The 19,983-nt window shown below is 42.1% G+C and overlaps 1 long non-coding RNA gene across 1 annotated transcript in view; it reads right to left on the bottom strand.

Annotated features, from left to right (window-relative positions):
• The window catches only part of LOC308479839, a 35,283-nt gene extending 22,768 nt beyond the window's left edge, over positions 1 to 12,515 (bottom strand). Inside the window, exon 1 of the long non-coding RNA XR_013987846.1 lies at positions 12,407 to 12,515. This is a non-coding gene — a long non-coding RNA (uncharacterized lncRNA). The remainder of the gene's footprint in view (positions 1 to 12,406) is intronic.
• Positions 12,516 to 19,983: the final 7,468 nt, after the last annotated feature.

Genomic DNA, 19,983 nt, shown 5'->3' with positions numbered 1-19,983 from the left:
GTTTACATAATGTTACACAGACACATCATCCTTGATTACTTCTGTTCAGCCGCTGGTTACACATCCTTAGATTTCTGGCAAAGCAATAGCTTTATAACCAGCTGGTTTATTTTATGCAGAAGATTTAAAAACCTACTTGGAAAAAAACATAGTGGTCAGTTCAATGAGTTATTAATTCTTCATGTTATGTGCCTCTTGCAAACCAATCCTTTGTGCTTTTAGCTGAAAGTGCTGAGTTTAATAGGAATTAATCCTGTGTGTGCACAGAATAGAAGGAACTACCTTACATAATATTTTGGCAAATGTAGGTTTCCAAAGCTGTGCTAGCCAAGATAACATAAGTAAAGACACCAGTAGGGAGAGAATGGGTGCATTTTACTTTATTTAGAATATTTGTATAGCACTCTTTATGCTATATATCCCAGGGTGGCAAACACTAACAAATGTCGGGACACCCTCCCAAGATAAATCCTTAATTTCAACTCTCAGTGGCAAATTCCCCCTCCTAACAGATCCAGCAGCTAAATTAACTTTCAGTTTTGGAATCCAAAAAGCACAGAAGCAATTCCAGTGGTGCCTTGGTTTGCATACGTCTTGGTTTGCATACGTTTTGGATTACAAACACGTCAAACCCAGAAGTGAGTGTCCCAGTTTGCAACCTTTTTTTGGATTACAACCCATTTTTGGGGGGGATTACAACCCATTTTTTTTGGGAGGCCCCATTGGTGAAAGCGCGCCTTGGGTTACAACCTGTTTTGGTTTACAAACGGACCTCCGGAACGGATTATGGTTGTAAACCAAGGTACCACTGTAATTAAAAATGGTCTAGAGGGCATTTGTGGGCAGTAGTAGATTTCATGAGGCAGGGGGTGCCTAACTTCCTAACCTCCCAATAGCTGAGTTTCTACTGCTTACCAGGGAAAGGCTGTTGAACTACAATGTCATTGGCAGGAGCATCAGGTTGCGCCACTACAGAAAATGCCCTGAATGTCATATTTATATACCAAATATTCAAAGGTGGAACCCAGGGAAAGGTCCCTTGAAGTGAACTTGATTCCTGGCCTACCTGGGACCAAGCAGTCTCTAAAGTAACTTAGTCCTCAATCTTGTAACTTAGTCTTTTCCAGGGAGTAAGCCCCAATGAACCCAATGGGATTTACTTCTGAGTATTGCAGCCTAATTATGCAATATTTGCACAGTAAATGCTATTGAATTCAGTGGGACTTACATTTGAGTAAACCTGAACTCAAAAGCAAATAGAAAACCAATGGGGCTGACATACAATTGGAGTTATATGTTCAGATCTTCAAGCATCAAACAAAATCTAGACTACCACATGTAGCCTAAATACATTTATGTATTTGGTTTTATTTAGAACTAAGAGATTTCTAAAACACCTTTCAGAACACTGCTACCATTACAAGGCAGTGTACAAAATTCCTGAATAAATATACAAACAAATATATATTTAAAACTATATAAAATAATAAAATTAAAACCACATTTTACCAATTAAAAATGAACAGTTCCACTTAATCCAGAGCACATCAATTAATGAATTGGCATGTTAGACCAACTGCACCTTACAGACTCTGTTCAAAGGCATTCAATTGTTACAATAATCCAGTCTGGATGTAACTGATGCATGAATGACTGAAGAACAGTCCACCCTCTGCAGGAAAGCCTAGAGGTAGTTTATCAGCCAAAACTAATAAAAGGCACTCCTAGGCACCTAAACATACAGGGGAAGTAATGGATCAAGGAAGTATCCCCAAGTTTGCAGCTGTTCCTTTAAGGGGATGCTCCACCATCCATAAAAGGTTGAACCAACTCTCCTAGTGTTCTTTACCGATAACGACTTTATCACCTCTTTGTTAAGTTTCAGATTGTTTCCCACTCCCCATCCATTCCTAACCTGGCTCCAGACAGCAGTTTATCACTTCCACTGCCTCCATGAAATCAGACAATGGGAATGAGAGGTAGAGTTGGGTGACAGCTACAGACTGGTAACATTTCATTCCAACTCTCCAGATAACCCAACCTAACAGTTCCATATCTAAAAAGCACATTGCACAAGACAGAACCATGTCCGGTCCCAAAAGCCATGAGACAGAGCATCAATCTCCAAGCACCACCTTTTGGGTTTAGTCTTGAAATAGGAACTGAACCACAGATCAGTGGAACCATGTGTACCAATCCTAATGAGATTGTCAATACTCTGATGGTCTCAGTTGGCTCAGATAGTTGATACTAAAAAACCTCTGAAGACAAAGTGGAAGTACTGAGAACCTTGGGAGGAAGTGATCATGTCCTCTTGGGTTTCATGATATAGAGGCAAGGGAAAGCTGAATGTAGTCATCACACTGGGCTCCACTGAAAACGGCTTCTCCATGCGAACCAGGAAATGACCTTTCCAGACTATGGAATGACTCTTTTTTTCATATATCTTCAGTTGTGATCTCCTTGGTGACACGGATGCCATTAGGCAGTTGAATGCACATGCATACTCTGTCTCCCTCTCTTCCACCCCCTCCTCATGGCCCTGGGCTCTGGCAACCCACACTATGCCACTGGTTAGTTGACAACAACAGTATATTCATTGTAGATTAAAAAGGCATTTTTAATCAGAACTATCCTTTGCCAAGGTTTTCAGTGGCTGGGATATAAAAGAGCCCCTTGCACACAGTCAACATCTTCCAGCCCCATCTGGATTTCTGAATGCTGTCCCTGATGCTGTATCAGAAGCTGCTTTGGAGGATTCTCATGACTTTCTGGTGGAGCTGCTCTTGGTCACAGTGGGTAACCTCCACTGTCAAAGATAGTATACTTCTGAATATCAGTTGCTAGGAATCACAAGTGTGGCAGCTAGACTGGTGACTGGGAGTGGCCGCCGGGACCACATAACATCGGTCCTGAGAGATCTGCATTGGCTCCCAGTACGTTTCTGAGCACAATTCAAAGTGTTGGTGCTGACTTTTAAAGCCCTAAATGGCCTCAGTCCTGTATACCTGAAGGAACGTCTCCACCCCCATCGTTCAGCCTGGACACTGAGATCCAGCGCCGAGGGCCTTTTGGTGGTTCCCTCATTGCGAGAAGTGAGGTTACAGGGAACCAGACAGAGAGCCTTCTCAGTAGTGGCGCCCACCCTGTGGAACGCCCTCCCTTCAGATCTGAAGGAAATAAGCAGCTATCTTATCTTTAAAAGACACCTGAGGGCAGCCCTGTTTAGGGACATTTTTAATATTTAATGCTGTATTGTTTTTAACACTTGACTGGAAGCCGCCCAGAGTGGGTGGGGAAACTTAGCCAGATGGGCGGGGTATAAATAATAAATTATTACTATATTATTATTATTAGGGACGCGGGTGGCGCTGTGGGTAAAACCTCAGCGCCTAGGACTTGCCGATCGCATGGTCGGCGGTTCGAATCCCCGCGGCGGGGTGTGCTCCCGTCGTTCGGTCCCAGCACCTGCCAACCTAGCAGTTCGAAAGCACCTCCAGGTGCAAGTAGATAAATAGGGACCACTTACCAGCGGGAAGGTAAACGGCGTTCCGTGTGCTGCGCTGGCTCGCCAGATGCAGCTTGTCACGCTGGCCACGTGACCCGGAAGTGTCTGCGGACAGCGCTGGCTCCCGGCCTATAGAGTGAGATGAGCACACAACCCCAGAGTCTGGCAAGACTGGCCCGTACGGGCAGGGGTACCTTTACCTTTACTATATTATTATTATTATTATTATTATTATTATTATTATTATATTTGGGTCCTGCTTGTGGGTTTCCTATAGGTATCTAGTTGAACACGGTGAGAACAGGATACTGAACTAGATGGGTCTTTGGTCTGATCCACTGAGGTGTTCTTATGTTCTTAAGGAAGGTATAATGTGGGCAGTACTGGACACAACCCAGCAGAAGTCACTGCTATGTAGACACCCTTGAACTGAAGTCATTACATAGAAACTCGCATTCACGTCAAGGAAATCTGCTCCTAAGAAATGACTAGTGAATTGTGCTGTTGGTTCTAAACTATTTCCATGCTTCTGTTCTTTGAAATATCTTTAAAAATGTCATCTCAAAGGAGGAATTATTTTCTTGTCTAAAGTTTATTAGATATCCTCAAGAACTTCACTTGAGCTGAGAGGCTGCAACAATATTTATTCTAATTGGTGCATTAATTGGCCAATCAGTTAAAAACGAGGCAGTTTAAGAGACTTGAAAGCCTCTTAGCTGTTGACAGCTATAACGTTAATGCTTACATTTTTCAATTACTAAAAATAAAACAGGAAGGAAACATACAAAATCAAGATTTCACCCTTAGCAAATAAACTATTGATATGAACAAATAAATACCACTTTAACATATGCATCCAATATTAACAACCCTAATAAAACTGTTTATTAGAGGAATAAGTTCCTACACTGAAAGATACTTACAGTTATATACGTATAGCATGGGGAGATAGACAAAGAAAGAGAATACTTCATACACATTGAATTAATTGTGCTCATTTATTCCATAACAAGTGTATGGGCATGCTTGCCTTAACATTTGTCAAATGGAATATTTTATTTTATTTAAATCCCTGCTTAGATTAGGAAAATACTTGTCACATTATTTACACAAATAATACAGCTGAGATCATGGGGAATTATATCAAATGTTGTTTTTGATGAAGATATAAAACATTTTATCATTTCCGGACCAGGCACCGCACTCCAAGGTATATCTATCTATGGTGCAGTGGTAACAGGACTTCTAATACAGAGGCTCAACATAAATATTTATTCATTAAAAAATATATCTTCTACATTAAAAGTTTTCCATGTTAGATATTAATTTTGCTCCTCAAAGATGTTACTGAAAACCATAGTATATTGTGTTGAATTATAGCCAATGTCCACATGCATTGTTCCCTTAGACCCCAAACCCAAAACGTCACCGTACAGCAGCCCTAATAGTACTGTGCATGGTGACCTTCACATTCACTCACAGGATGCATGGTATAGATGCTGGGCTCCGAAGCAGGTGCCATGACACAGACATGGAAATCCCACCCCTAACACATCCATTTACTACAGTCACTTTCCAGGTACAGATGCTGGCCTGATCTCACCCCTTGCTGTTTTAGATGGTTTTATCATCTTCCTGATTTTGGTATTTATTACATGTTGGCTTATATTGCACAGTACTTTGGGCATTATATTGAAAAGCAAGATTAGAAAGCTCAATATAAGCAAACAACAAGTACCTTAGTGAGTAAAGGGATAAGGAGAAGATGGAGACATCTTTAATTCCTCCCCTATCTCCCCGTCTATTATTCCTGCCATTTTGTCAGGGGCAGAGCAAAGTCAAGAGAGCTTTCCAGAAGGGTGGAACCCCTTTTTATATAAAGATTAATGTTTTCTTTTACTTTGCGATAAAAATCACATTTTTAACATAAATACTAGTTTTTTAAAAAAAGTAAACTAGTGCTTGATTATTATTTTTTAAGAGTGCAAAGGTGTTGTCAGGAGATGGGCATGGGTGATTTCACTTTTACAAGAACTGCAAATAATAACATCTTATCATCTCCCCCGCCCCACTCAATTCTTCTTCCCCAGCAGGCATATCTGCTTGACTGAAAAACAGAGAAGTCCAGGATTCCCCATTACAGCTCCTTTTGATGGGCATTTAATATATTGCCTTTACTTAAAAGAGCTGAACTGCTCCTTCAAAATATTTAGACTAACCTTTTTTCTGGGTCTCACCTCTCAACTCAGAAGTAAATACAAGTATGCCCTGTATATAAAGAAGTGAAGTGCTAGAGCCTAGAGATGTGAAAAGCCCAGAAAAAATGAATTTATTTGCAGTAAACACATAGGCTTGTATCCAATGCTAGTCCTACTTAGAGTAGATGCATTGAAATTAATGGGTGACTAGCTTAGGTCCATTGGTTTCAATGAGTCTACTCTGAGCAGAACTTGGCTGGGATCCGTGTTAAGTGGTTTGGAGATGTCCACCTTCCCTTCACACTTTGTGCCTTTACCACAGCAAACACAGTATGTACCAATAATACCACATGAAGTGTAAAAGCAGCTGCTATTCTTTGTTTCAGAGCCTTATTAGCAGGGGTGCTAATAAGGCTCTGAAACATCTCCACTCTCTATTCCATTATTAAATATTCGAATTACCACAATAATTTAAATATAACTCACCAAGCAACTAATGGTAACAAAGCAAAATGGACAGCATCCAAGGTGTTCTGCAATTAAAAATTGAAACATCTGTGCATGAATGCTCTCCCAATTTTTTTCTGTGTGAAGACTCAACCACCTATCAGAACCAAAATGTGTAACTGGACCACTTTAATTACATTTGCAAATAAGCATAATTTATTAATTGGAATGTTTTCCCCACTCTATGCTGTAGGCTCCTTTGAGATACAAATGACAACTTTAGGAGGGCAATCTGGCTTAGGGAAATTGTGTAGAGGGAAAGGGTTGAACAGTCCCTCACAAGTATTGCTAGACCTATCAAGACCGCCAGGATGTGTCTGTTTTAAAATGAAATAACCCCATATCACATGTGACTTTATTCTTAGGTTACATCCACACCATACATTTAAAGCACTATCATACCACTTTCATCTCCTGCCAACCTAGCAGTTCGAAAGCACATCAAAGTGCAAGTAGATAAATAGGTACCGCTCCAGCGGGAAGGTAAATGGTGTTTCCGTGTGCTGCTCTGGTTCGCCAGAAGCGGCTTAGTCATGCTGGCCACATGACCCGGAAGCTGTACGCCGGCTCCCTCGGCCAATAAAGCGAGATGAGCATCGCAACCCCAGAGTCATCCACGACTGGACCTAACGGTCAGGGGTCCCTTTACCTTTATACCACTTTCACAGTCATGACTTTCCCCAACAACCCATGGGAACTGTAGTTTGTTAAGGGTGTTGATGATTGTTAGGAGACTCCTCACAGTTCAATCTTAATTCTTTCCCTTCACCACTGATCATTCCTTCAAACAGGGGCAATTGCATTCTCCCTTGGCTAAGCCTACAGCACCCACATGCTAGCAGTGGCTGGGGCCAAATGTGGGGGGCGGCCAACCCACACGCTCATGTGCACAGTCTCATCCATGCACACACACAGGACACAAAGCCTCCTCCACATCTTATCCATGCAGATTATCCAAAGAAGGGGATTATCGACCCCACCAATTCATCAAATTATCAAATTAACAATCTGATTATTTGCATACCCACCATGTATCTATTACTGACAAATGGTGGGGGCAGAAAAAAATTGCTTGGTGGAGGCTGTTCAGACTCCCCCAACTGGGGCTGACACTCCTGCCCTAAACCGTCTCCATGGCAAAGGTACCTTTTTAAAAAAGTGATATTCCACAATGGATCTGGGCCCATATTTCAATAGGTATTATCAGATTCATGGTCCCTATGTTGGATAGGTCAATGGCAGTACTAGGGGCATCATAAGACACCCTAATAGAGAATGCAGTGCCCATGACATTTCAAGTACATTTTCTACTCCTTGCTTAAAAAAAAAAGAGTATCAGCTAGCACCGAGGCAGCATATTGGCTGTGTTGACAAAACACATCAAAATGCTAAAAGAAAGGGATCTACGAAGTCCTCTTTACCAGAGCATGCTTAATATTCCTGAGATGACACCTCTCCACATTACTGATAATGGATGGACAACATGTTTTGGTATGTTCGTACCACACAGAGCACTAATTGTATTCATGGAGTAAAACACGCATCAGGGTTTTCTTTGGCCAATGGACTGAGAACAAGAACCCTTACTTACATGGTTACTCAGTTAAATAATAATTTGATGGTTAACTCATTATGGAACGGCTTCTATAAAAATGCTACAGTACATCTATTCTGGGATTGTAGGGTTCCGGCAGAATTCTCTGTGATTTGTTTATGATGTAGTGATGATTGACTCTGTCACTTACTAATAAATGGTAAATAAAAAAAAAGGAACCTATGATATTAAAGTACTACATTAGCTACATCGCGATTAAATTACAGTAACATCACCAGCTATAAACCTTTATAGAATCTTCTCAACCGTGCAGTAATTCTCCTAACTATACGATTATGTAGAGCACAAATATTTCTTTGTAAGTCCGAAGCAATACATCAGGGGAGCATTTACTGCTAAAGCTAGATTGAGAGTAAATGCATCTTGGGTTGCTATGAATAAAAGCTCTAGCTTCTCATTACTTTATGACAAGACACAGAAATTCACTTTACTTTTCATTTAAGCTTTTCTGCTCCAGTTTATAGATGTATGCCTTCACGCTTTTATTCCCTTCTCGCTTCAGCCGTACGTAATAAATGATTATAAATTTTCACATTTGACCACCTCTCTGCTAGTCTCATGCTTAATGCACAAAGTTAGGAAGCTGCAGGTAAAAATTTCACAAACACTTTTATTTATGATGTTGTCCTTGGTAACGGAAATTTCAATGTACTGAAATGAAAAGTATGATTAAAAGGATACGACGACCTGACAAGGATAGTAGAGGGCAGCCTTCTATTTCCCACAGAAAATATATAATACTTTTTTGACATCAATTTCATAGAGAATAGACATGGGCTATTCATGAAAAAAAAAAAGACACAAACATGTTTCTGACTTCGGCGCTCTTGTCCTTTAAATGAAACTTCTGCCAAAGTGCATCAAGACTGAATTAATGTCCTTTAGATGTGGAAATTATTCAGTTGGAATCATAACTAATTTTCAATAAGCATAACTGGCAAAACAATATAAGATAAATAGTGAAAAGCTACTCAGGCCTTAAAAATCAATTTATTTAAAATTCAAAATAATTCAAGTCTTTTTTACACCACCCACTTGGTTTTAGGTGCTTAATAGATTTAATTATTTATTGTTGCTGTTATAAAAAATAAGAAATAACTGCTACTAGATTATATCTATTTTATTTTTTATTTACTATTTACAGAAATATCTGCTGAAATTAAAACAAACCTGCTTCTCTCTATATATGTATTATTATAATTTTAATTTTATTCATAGGTTTTACGATTATTCATTATTTCTTTCTGACCACAACAGGTTCAAGGCAGCTCACAATAAACTCCATATAAGGAAAAATAATTGTTTTTATAAAAAGACAGTTTTTAAGTAAAATGAACAGAAAAAACAATATGTACAATCAGCCTTCCTGAGGGTTCTTTAATCATTTATGCAATGTTTGTGCAATATCATTGTCAAAATTTCACATTTCTAATCTAGTATTTCTTCTTGTCCATCATCCCTTTGTGGATGTGGTGTTAGGTGGGATTTGAAGATATCTTTACCATGCCAAACTTTGTGCATGGTTCCTTCCCATGCCTACAGATGCATAAACAAAGGGGTCACCTTTAGTCATTTCCTTCCAGTAAGAGAGAGATAAACATCACTGCTGCTGCACAGCAGCCACCACTTTTGGTATCTATATTGTATTGTTCTCCTACAGGCTCAGACTCTGATTAGCTGAGCTGATTCAATTGACTTGCTCCAAGACCTTTAAGAGTTTGCAGTTCGGCTTTTGTGAGAGAAAAGAATGTTGTCAGTTTGGGTGGGATCAAAACTTCATGCAGAGGCAGTCTGGGAAAATGGGAAAAACTGGGGGCAAAATGTCCTGAAAGCGGGCAGAAACAATGAGGCTGAAGGAAATAAATATGCTGAGAACAGAACTGACTGTGAAAGAGGAACATTTAAGGCGGGTGGCTGGAGAATAAGTGGCAGAAAAGACATGGAAGTGAAGTAAGGAGGGTCGGTGAGGGAAGTCGGCAAGGGAAGCTGGTAGACCTGGCCCTACTATTAGGTAGAGTCAGGCCTCAAGAAGCAGCACTAAAGTGTTGAGAGAACAGAGTCGTGTCTTGAATCCCCAGCTAACCTTTTGCCCTCAAATATGGTTGAACAGTGTTCTGTTGCTAGTGCTGAAATCAGATTTAACTACTGGTCCAGTCCGCTTCTGTAGGTGGAAGTAGGGTGAGGGGCACCATCTTGTCCTTTGCCTCAGGCGGCAGAATGTATTGGCCCGGCCCTGCAGGCTGGTCAGGAGGCATAAACCCTATACAGTGGTACCTCGGGTTACATACACTTCAGGTTACATACTCCCCTAACCCAGAAATAGTGCTTCAGGTTAAGAACTTCACTTCAGGATAAGAACAGAAATTGGGCTCCAGCGGTGCGGCAGCAGCAGGAGGCCCCATTAGCTAAAGTGGTGCTTCAGGTTAAGAACAGTTTCAGGTTAAGAACGGACCTCTGGAACAAATTAAGTACTTAACCCAAGGTACCACTGTACTCAAAACGAGCAGCTAATATCCAACTCTGGGCCCATCTGCGCTATTCATTTAAAGCAGTGTCCCAACACTTTAAACCAGTCATTGCTTCAGTCAAAAGAATCCTGGGAACTGCAGTTTGTAAAGGGTGGTAAGAGAGTTGTTAGAAGACCCCCTATTCCCCTCATGAAGCTTTAATTCTCAGAGTGGTTTAACAGCCTCTTTCCTCAGAAAAACTCTGGTAATCATCGCTCTGTGAGGGGAATAGGGGTCTTTTGGTAATTCTCAGCACACTTAACAAACTACAGTTCCCAGAAATGACAGTTCACAGTGATATGATGCTGCTTTCAGTGTGTAGTGCAGATGGGGCCTCAGTCATTTAGAAGACCCTATGCTAGTAATGATCACTAACTTAAATCCATAAATTTCAATGGGTTTACTCTATAATTTACGGTAAGTCAGATACCACCCTATGTTTAGTGAGGGTGGAGCTCAGGATAATATATAGGCTCGTAGCAATAAATTTTGTTGTGAGGCGGCTAATTGGGGCAGTGGATTGCTGAATAATAGCACCATCAAAATCTTGTCATTACCCATTTATTGGTATCCCACTTTTCCACAAGAAGAAGAAGAAGAGTTTGGATTTGATATCCCGCCTTTCACTCCCCTTCAGGAGTCTCAAAGTGGCTAACATTCTCCTTTCCCTTCCTCCCCCACAACAAACCCTCTGTGAGGTGAGTGGGGCTGAGAGACTTCAGAGAAGTGTGACTGGCCCAAGGTCACCCAGCAGCTGCATGTGGAGGAGCGGAGACGCGAACCCGGTTCCCCAGATTACAAAACTACCGCTCTCAACCACTACACCACACTGGCTCTCGATGGTGTCCCAAAGGCAGCTCACAATGTATGAAATGAACAGCAACAAATATAAGAAAAATAGGACCAATTTCACTTAGGTAAATGTATAATAAAGAAAATCAGCTCTGAATAAAACAATACAAATAAATTGACCCAACAAATAAATTGACTTAACCCAACAGCTGAAAAGTGTCAGGAGCCTGAAGTCTAAGATAGAAATAAAAAATATTTATTTTATGCTCTCTATAGAAATATATGAGGCCAAACAGATCTCCATTCTACAAAGGCAATGTGGGATTCTCCACAGTTAACTTACGTACATGGCCTGGCAATCACACCTCTCAATTTGAGGCATCCTTCCTCCCAGTTTTCACCTTGATCTCTTCTCTTACTCCCTTCCACATCTTTCACTTGGGAAGGTAAAGATTTCCACTCCTTTAATCCCCACAGATGCTCACGTATTTATATCAACCAGAACATAAAGCAAATCTCTCTCTCTTTTCTTGCTGTCTCATAAACGTAGATAGGCCAATATGTTTAAAATGATTAAATTGTATTAGTTCTTGGCAAACAATTAGGCTGAATGGGAGTCAGGCTATATCCCTGATATAGGCCCATTGTTAAATACTTCTGCACAGAGGCCTACACACACTGGGATGCACACAAAATACAGACTGCTGTTTGGCAAAAAAAAGGCACAATCCTGATCTCCCCTCTATTCTACCTCATTTGTCCCCAGTTTGACAAACGGTAGGATAGCTAAAGGAAGCAGTTTCTACATTTAGTAACAGTGAATCCTGCTAGTTGCAGTTTTTCCTCTCACTGCAGCAGACCCAGCTCCCTACCCTCCAACATTTCTCTGATGAAAATAGGGATGCCCCAATCCATAATGATAATTTTACTATTTATACCACACACACCTTACTGGGTTGCCCCAGGCACTCTGGGCAGCTTCTAACATATATTAAAAATATAATTAAACATTAAACTTTTTTTGAAAAAACTTCCCTATAAAGTACAGGATTGCCTTCAGGCAGCTCAGGGGTCGGGTAACTCCATACCCTCCAACATTTCTCCAATGAAAACAGAGACATCCTAAGGAAAAGTGGAACATTCCACACAGAATAAGAAACTGGGACAACTTCTCTAAATCAAGGATGTCCCTGGAAAATAGCGACACTTGAAGGGTCTGCAACTCTTAGTTTGTTATAGAGGGCTTTGCTGTACCCTGGCGTGCTCCCAGCAGGCTTACCTGATGCCAACTGCAGCAGTGTGCCAGATGACTGAGACTTGTTGCCATTTTAATTTTTCACAGTGCCCATGATATAGCCTTGCTTGGCGCATTGTGGGAAATTTAAAAAGCAGCTATACTGGCAAACTGACTTGGTAAGCCAATTAACAACATGTAATGTGATTATAAAACAATCCAAGGTGTCAATTCAATCCACAGGTGATTGCCCTGAACCACCTGATATTTGTAATTGAGCTGTTTTGTATTGCATTTTCCCTCTGAAGTTCTTCTCTTCCAGCATGGCCACCTTAAGGTGTGAGTGGCTGATGTGTTCTTCCATTGGTTTTTTCAATTTTGCCTTTTTGATGTCTTTTTATTATTTTGTGCAGAGATTGGCCTGTTTGTCATATGTAGAATGCAGAAAGGCATCGCTGGCAGATGATGGCATATATCACGTTAGAACAAAAGGTAAGCGAGCCTCTGATGTTGTGGATGACAGTATCCTTCTGAGCATATGCAGAGCACTCATCCAGTATTTGTGGGCTGGGTTTTCTTCTCAAGAGGTATGGGCCCCAGCACCTCTTAATCACTTCAGGCAATCTCTATCTCACTGATGCCAGTGTCAAAATATTAATTCTGGATTATTCCCAAGGATTGCATCAGTTCCAGCACATCTCAGCAACGCTTATGTTGCAGAATGCAAGAGGTACAAGTAAGAAATATTGTGGAATGTATCTGCTCCTGTCGGATAATGACAATAAGCATGAACGGGGCTTATTATACTATGTATGACCCTAGTTATTATTACCTTGTTAGGGAAATATTTCATGGATCTCTACACTAAATAATTTGCAGTATGCACTTGTGCTTCACGAGCATTATAACCTTCACAAGGGGGAAGCTGCAAATACTTTGTGACAGATTCCATTTGTCGGCTGGCAATTGCAAAACCCTGAAAACATATTATGTCTCATGTCAGCCATAAAAATAACACCACAAATTACAACCTAAACAAAATTATGTAGCAATTATCATTTGGGGGTCCATTCTAATCCATTTCAGATTTACTGTTAACCTGGGTGTTTTTTTCCTTTCCCACCTTTTTTTCTTTTTACACCTAAAGATCTGATATCGGGTCAGGCAATTATAAGCTACTGTGGCCCTTTAAATTGCAACTCTTTGCAATCATTGCTATTATAATATCAGCAATCCACATTGCTGGGCATTCTGTCTAGTGTCCCAGCCTAAAAGTGTGCTCCTTTCTAAATAAATTTGATTTTTGCAGTTTGAAATTTGACAAGAAATGCCTAAAAAGCCAGCATGTGGGATCAATTATGGAAATTCAGCAAAGCACACAGGTTAAAAGTGCAACACCAGAGCTCACACTCTCTTTTAACTTCCTAATGTCTCTGACCCCCTTTGTACAAAAGTACTTTAATCAACATTATATATATTATATTTTAGTCTCACCATTTAGCAGGCTGTAAAAAATGTTTGCTGGTCAATTATAGACATCAAGTTGATATGCTGCAGGACCGTGGGCCGTTTTAAGTTTGCAATTATAGCTGAGAGGGCTTTGGGGAAACCCAGAGAGGGTAAAAACTGATTCTCCCCCTCCCCTCTTTAAAATGTCTTAAAGTTTGCAAGCAAAAATGATGAATATTAATTAAATAAAAATGAACAGAGACAATTATTGGACCGTAATGAAAGGTGGATTTGAATTTAATGCACATGGCATTCTGTCCCAATATTTTCATCCCCTGCCACAGTGTATGCCACTACAATAGCCAATAACGACAAGATTGTCCAAATAATGTAATTGCATTAGATAAATTTGAGACCAGATTTCATTTTAAGGCCCTAATACACTGTTGGAACAATGACCTGAATCTGGCTACCGATAACTGGTATGAGACATGGGTCAATGCACATAAGTGCTCTATTTGTAACCATAAAAGCAAGATAATGTATAGGATGCTAAACCACTGCTTTACATTCCCTTCACCCTCTGAGGAAATTGATGGTCCATGTTCATTCAAGGAGGATGAGAAGAGAGTGGTCATTTAGAAACTTGATGCTTGGTCTGGCAACAGGCACTTTTAAAGCTCCCTTTATTTTATGTTCTTTTGAGACTGTGGCTAGAAGTTAGCCGCCACCACTCTCTTGGTGGCAGGAGATTACAGGAAGTAAACTCTTCAGCATCAAAATGTGCCTTAGGAAACCTCTCGCATTCCTTATTGGAACACCCTCTGTATGTTGTAAAGTGGTGACAGCTCTATGGTGCTATTAGCTACCATACACGTTTCTTGAATATGTAAAGTTTACTCTTTTATTATTTTATATCTGCGTGCCTAGGTGGCTGGTAGGTTTGTGAAACCATATTGTCCTAACTCTTGAATAATAAGCAGTTAATGCCTAGATATCCAGTCTTGGAAAATGTATTGATGTATGAGTCAAACTATGACATGGTACTGTGAACTACCAGTCCTAAAACCCTTAGTTGCCCTGTGTGGTGTGAGCCACCAGGGCTGTAGTTTGTCGCATCTACCTGGGCAGCAGATCTGTTTCCAGCCAGCCAACTTGTCCACTGCATTTCTTTAACAGGAAGAGCTATAAAGCGCTTTTGTTCAGGATGAACTTCACTTGGGCAACAATTGCCTTCTGGGCTGTACTTTGTTCTAACTCCTGGGCTTATTTTATTTTGGACGAAGACACCGTATTATGTACAGTTGTGAAGCAGCTGTGCCTCCATAACAGCCAATCTGGCTGAAAACTGGAGAAGATAGACACAAAGCGTTTCCACACTTACATTCAGCCTCAGTGGTGGATTTATACAGATAGTTATGTACAGATTTAGGGCTCCCCTGTTTTTGAGGGCCCCCTATGTTATTAGTATACTTTGTTAACTGAGAGGATACTTTTGAAACATGACTACAAATGACGAAATGCCATTGTTGAAGTCTAGCATTTTAGTTTTTTGCGTGGTTTCCACTCTTTGTTTTTCCTACTCTCCAATTCAAGTTGGTGGCGGCTGGTCCGTTTAGGGCATGGGAGCCATGAAAAGCTTCATTGGCATGCCAGAACAGGGGTGCCAGACTCTGGACTTCCTGTTCTTTACTTAACTTTTAAAACTAGGTCTCTAGCCCTTCTAGAAAGAAAGTTATAAAGCATAAAGTGCAGACCACCTTCTAAGCTGGAGGAGTTCCTGACCAACACAAGCTGAGTGACAAGTATAACACTTATTCTGACTTTAAAGTGCAGAGCTGCTGTTGGAAACGGAAAGGCCCATCCACTTCCAACTCCAGTTGCCTATGATGTGAACTCCTCCTCTCCTTTCGGAAGGAAGGATTTGCCTGTTATTGAACACAGATAAGAGTGGAGAGGAGAGGCAGGATTCTTTCCTCTACTTTGGGTTTTGGGAGGATGTTGTGGGTTGAGGGAAATGCCAAAGACATTTCACCTGCTCTGCTCTGGCTGCCCATGGAAGATCTTTTTGAAAGGATGGGGAGAGCCAAGAAGTGTTGTGTCTGTTTGCCTTCTCTTTGCTCTGCTGCCCATGGAAGGGCTTATTGAAAAGGGAAGGGAACAAGAAGTGCAAGGGCTTGTTTGCCTCCTCTTTGCTTTGCTTCCTGCTGGCCTTGTGTGTGTGTGGAGTACTGGAGGAAAATCTGCTGCTGTCTGCTGCTCTGTTAAGTATGTTTTTATATTTTAAAAAAGATGTGTGTTGGGGTATTAGGAAAAGAACAGGAATTCCCTGTCACTTGTTTTGCTGTATATGGCAGGCAGCTGCTTTAGAACCCTGTGAGGTTTAGAACCCTGATCTTCTGGTGTTCCAAATCAGAATCATTCCTGCTTCAGAGATTTAGCTCCTAATGTGTGGGGGGATGTGACAGCATCAATGGTGATGCCAGGAATAGGGTGGGACCAGGAAGTGCATCATGCAATGGTAACTGCAAGGTTTGTGGGAAGCAAACACATGCATAGAGTTATTGTGTAAATTAGACTTTGGCACAGCTACTCTGGAACAAGGGAGATCATTTGCCTAGGTAAGGTCCAAAAAAATCTGAAACCAATTCTGGTTTCCTAGTACAACAGTCTGAAAATTACATATTCAGTTGCATTTTGGTTTGATATAGCAACAATAACCTTTAATTCTTCTAACTGGGGTAAGTATTTATCATAGTTTGCTCAGGTTTCTAGCCCCTAAGTGTGTGGTATATAGTGTTTGTGAGAACACCCATTACTCTTCCATCATGGGAAGGCTCTTCAACATTGTGATTTTGAAGTCGTATATTTTGGAGTCAAAGTTTGTTTAATTTGCTGGTTGATTTTTGGTATTTTATTGTACTGTACTGTGCTTTTTTATTAAATATCCTGTTTACCGCTTTGGGAACATTTGAGACAAAAAACAATATATAAATTATCAAAAGTAGCAATTGCTACAATAATTGTAATCCCAAACTAGGAAGTTGTCTCGTACTGAATCAGCCCATTGGTCTATGTAGCTAAGTATTGTCTACAATGACTGGCAGAAGCTCTCTATGGTTTCAGACTGGGAATTCTCCAAGCCCTACTAGATATTGAACCTGGGATCTACATGAAAAGGGGAGGCTCTGCAGCTCTTCCCCACTTCTGAAGATGTTCCTTTTTGTAGAGACTCATAACTGGGATTACATAAATTTCTAATTTATTTCCTATGTACAAACGTGACTTCTGCCCAAAAGTTGCCAGGGTTTTATAAGACAGCAGTAAAGCTTTCTTGGCATTAAGTAGCCAAGCACATAAACATTTTAATGAACTGTTTTTACACGGTTCATTGGAAAGCTCCCGGCCTCCTACAATACAAATCACTCCTCTGTCACATTCAGTCCTCTCATATGGTGCTTACATTTCAGTTTACAAAATGGCTAATTAAAGTATAGCACAAGTGGAAGTTCAGCAAATACCAAAGTTAGGGAGGAGGGCAAGCAAAACCCTCCTTAACTGCAGATCTCAAATAGTTTTAGGCAGGCATGGTCAACCCACAAATTGCAACCGACTCTTCTGATTTGTCACAATCCACCCTTTATTATTTTCCCCCTTGGCAGTGCCCAGTTAGAAGCTGCTGGCCTGGCCAGTGCCAATCCTTAAGTAACTAGTAACTTCACTCAGAAATGACACCAGCCAGAACAGAGTTTGGGCCTGGCTGGCATTTTATGTTATCACAGTAGCCTCTGAAGGAGTTTGATTCTCAAGTAGCTAAACTTGGAGGAAGCTAGCCCCGCAGCTGGCTGAAAAAAATTGACCACCGCTGGTTTAAGGGACTGCATACTAAGGGTGTGTTCTCATTACTGCCTTGGAGCACAGTGAAGTTGTGTGTGTGTGTTTGGTGCATTTCATGTGTGTGTTTATTAGTTTTTTACATGAAATTTAACATTATTCAATTTATTTTAAATATTACGATTTCTTACATGTTGACTTCCCATCCTTCCATGATGTTCCTGTTGTATTCCGTTATCCTCTGCCATAACTGCCATATATTTTCTATTGTGTTACAACTTATATTACAATCATTTATTTATTCTCCTTCCCTTGCCTATTATTCAAATCGTGCTCACAATTTCATCTGACTAATTTTTTCCTTAAATAGTCCAAAAAGAACCTTCACTCTTTGACAAAGTTCTCATTTCTTTTTCTGCTGTCAACTTTGCCATCTCTGCATAGTCCATTTACTTTAAAATCCAATCTTCTTTCATTGGGACTTCTTTTCACCCTGCGCAGACAGGATTGTGGCTGCAGTAGTAGCATACACAAACAAATTAACCATCTCTTTTGGAACCTCTGCCCCTATAATCCCCGGAAGAAATTGTTGAGTCGTGGGTTGACATAGCAGCCGGCACAGCGATTTCTTCAAGTAGCTCTTTATTATGGTAAGCTGGAATAGAACTGACTGCGAACAGCTCAGCCGGCCTGTATTTATAGGCAGCCGGCTGTCAACATTGTAACCACAACAGCCCAGAGTTCCCGCCTAAAATAACTGGCGCGGACCTGAGTGAAAACTATCTACAGACCTGAGTGAAAACTATATACAGTATCCCCCTGTTGGCCCAGGGTGAAACTACACTACATAACACCCCTCCCCACCGAGATAAGGCGTTAGTTACAATCGTAATGGTTTCCTTATATACAGCACTACGCGTAATGGTTCAATTAGGCACAAAAGCATATCGGTTACATTTCCCATACTTAGACCAACAGTGATACCTGTCCAACAACATAGTCCTTTAAATGAGTTGGGCGCTTGGAAACTCTGCCAGACCGCCGGGGGCCGGTAGCCAAGTCCGGAGGGCCACACAGTTCTCGCTGAGGCTGTGGTGCGACCCTAGGTGGCGTTGGAACCAACTCCCCTGGATCCGCTGCTGTGAGTGGAGCCTCCGCAAGTGGAGTGGTCTGAGTCTGTTCTGAAACGGCTTGGTTCGGCTCCACGCTGGCAGTTTGCGAGGGAGGTGTAGGTGGGGCCTCGCCATCTGTACGTGTCTCTTCTGGAGCCGCCAGCGCAGTTGGGGGCACCTCGGTAGTGTCCAAGTCCCCAACCCTGCGCCTAAGCTGGTCTATGTGCCGTCGCCACAAGCGTCCGTCTTCGAGTGCCACCTGGTACGAGCGAGGTCCAGTGACTCCCACTACTGTGGCTGGCACCCAAGGGATGTCCCCCACATAGTTCCGGGCAAAGACCTGGTTTCCTGGGACAAATGACCGTGGTGCGTTGGCACAGCCTGGGGGTTCAGCCACGGCAAAGTCTGGGTGTAGCCGGTCGAGCGGTGACCTGAGGCGGCGGCCCATAAGCAGTTCAGCAGGACTCCTCCCTGTGGCCGCGTGAGGGGTGATGTGTTGCACGAACAAGTATTCGGCGACCCGCTCATGCCAGTCTCCCCGGTCCAGGCGCGCCAGTGCCTCTTTTGTCGAGCGCACCATTCTTTCCGCTTGCCCGTTGCTGGATGGATGAAAGGGTGCCGTTAGGGCATGGCGGATGCCCAGTCCCAAAAGATATCGCTCAAACGTGCCTGACGTGAACTGCGGTCCGTTGTCAGAGACAAGGACATCAGGACACCCATGCGTTGCAAACAGGCCTCGCAGCACCCGGATGACAGCTTCGGTAGTGGTGGAGGGCATCAGGGCGACCTCCAGCCATTTGGAATAGGCGTCCACCACTACCATAAAGGTCCGGCCGTGAAAGGGGCCAGCCAGATCGATGTGCACCCTCGACCAGGGTGTCTTTGGCGTCTCCCAGGTGTGTCCCTTAGCTGCCGGTGGTGCAGGCCTCGACTCCTGGCACGCTTGACAGGCGGACACCCAGGCAGTGATGGCATCGTCCATATTAGGCCACCAGACGTAACACCGAGCCAACGCCTTCATTTTGACAATTCCCGGGTGGCCAACGTGCAGAGCCTCCAGGACGCGCTGACGGAGTCCCTGGGGAATCACGACGCGGTCTCCCCACAGCAGACAGCCGCGATGAGCTGAGAGTTCATGTTGTCTGGTTGCGAAGGGCTGGAACTCCGATGCAAAGGGCCCTTGTGGCCACCCCCTCCACACCCAGTTGAGCACCCGGCTGATGGTGC

This window comes from Podarcis pityusensis (assembly GCF_964106645.2).
Source record: "Podarcis pityusensis genome assembly, chromosome: 6".
In the NCBI taxonomy this organism is placed as follows: Eukaryota; Metazoa; Chordata; class Lepidosauria; order Squamata; family Lacertidae; genus Podarcis; species Podarcis pityusensis.
Note: the sequence above shows the minus strand (reverse complement) of the source record. Positions and strands in the feature narration are given on the sequence as shown.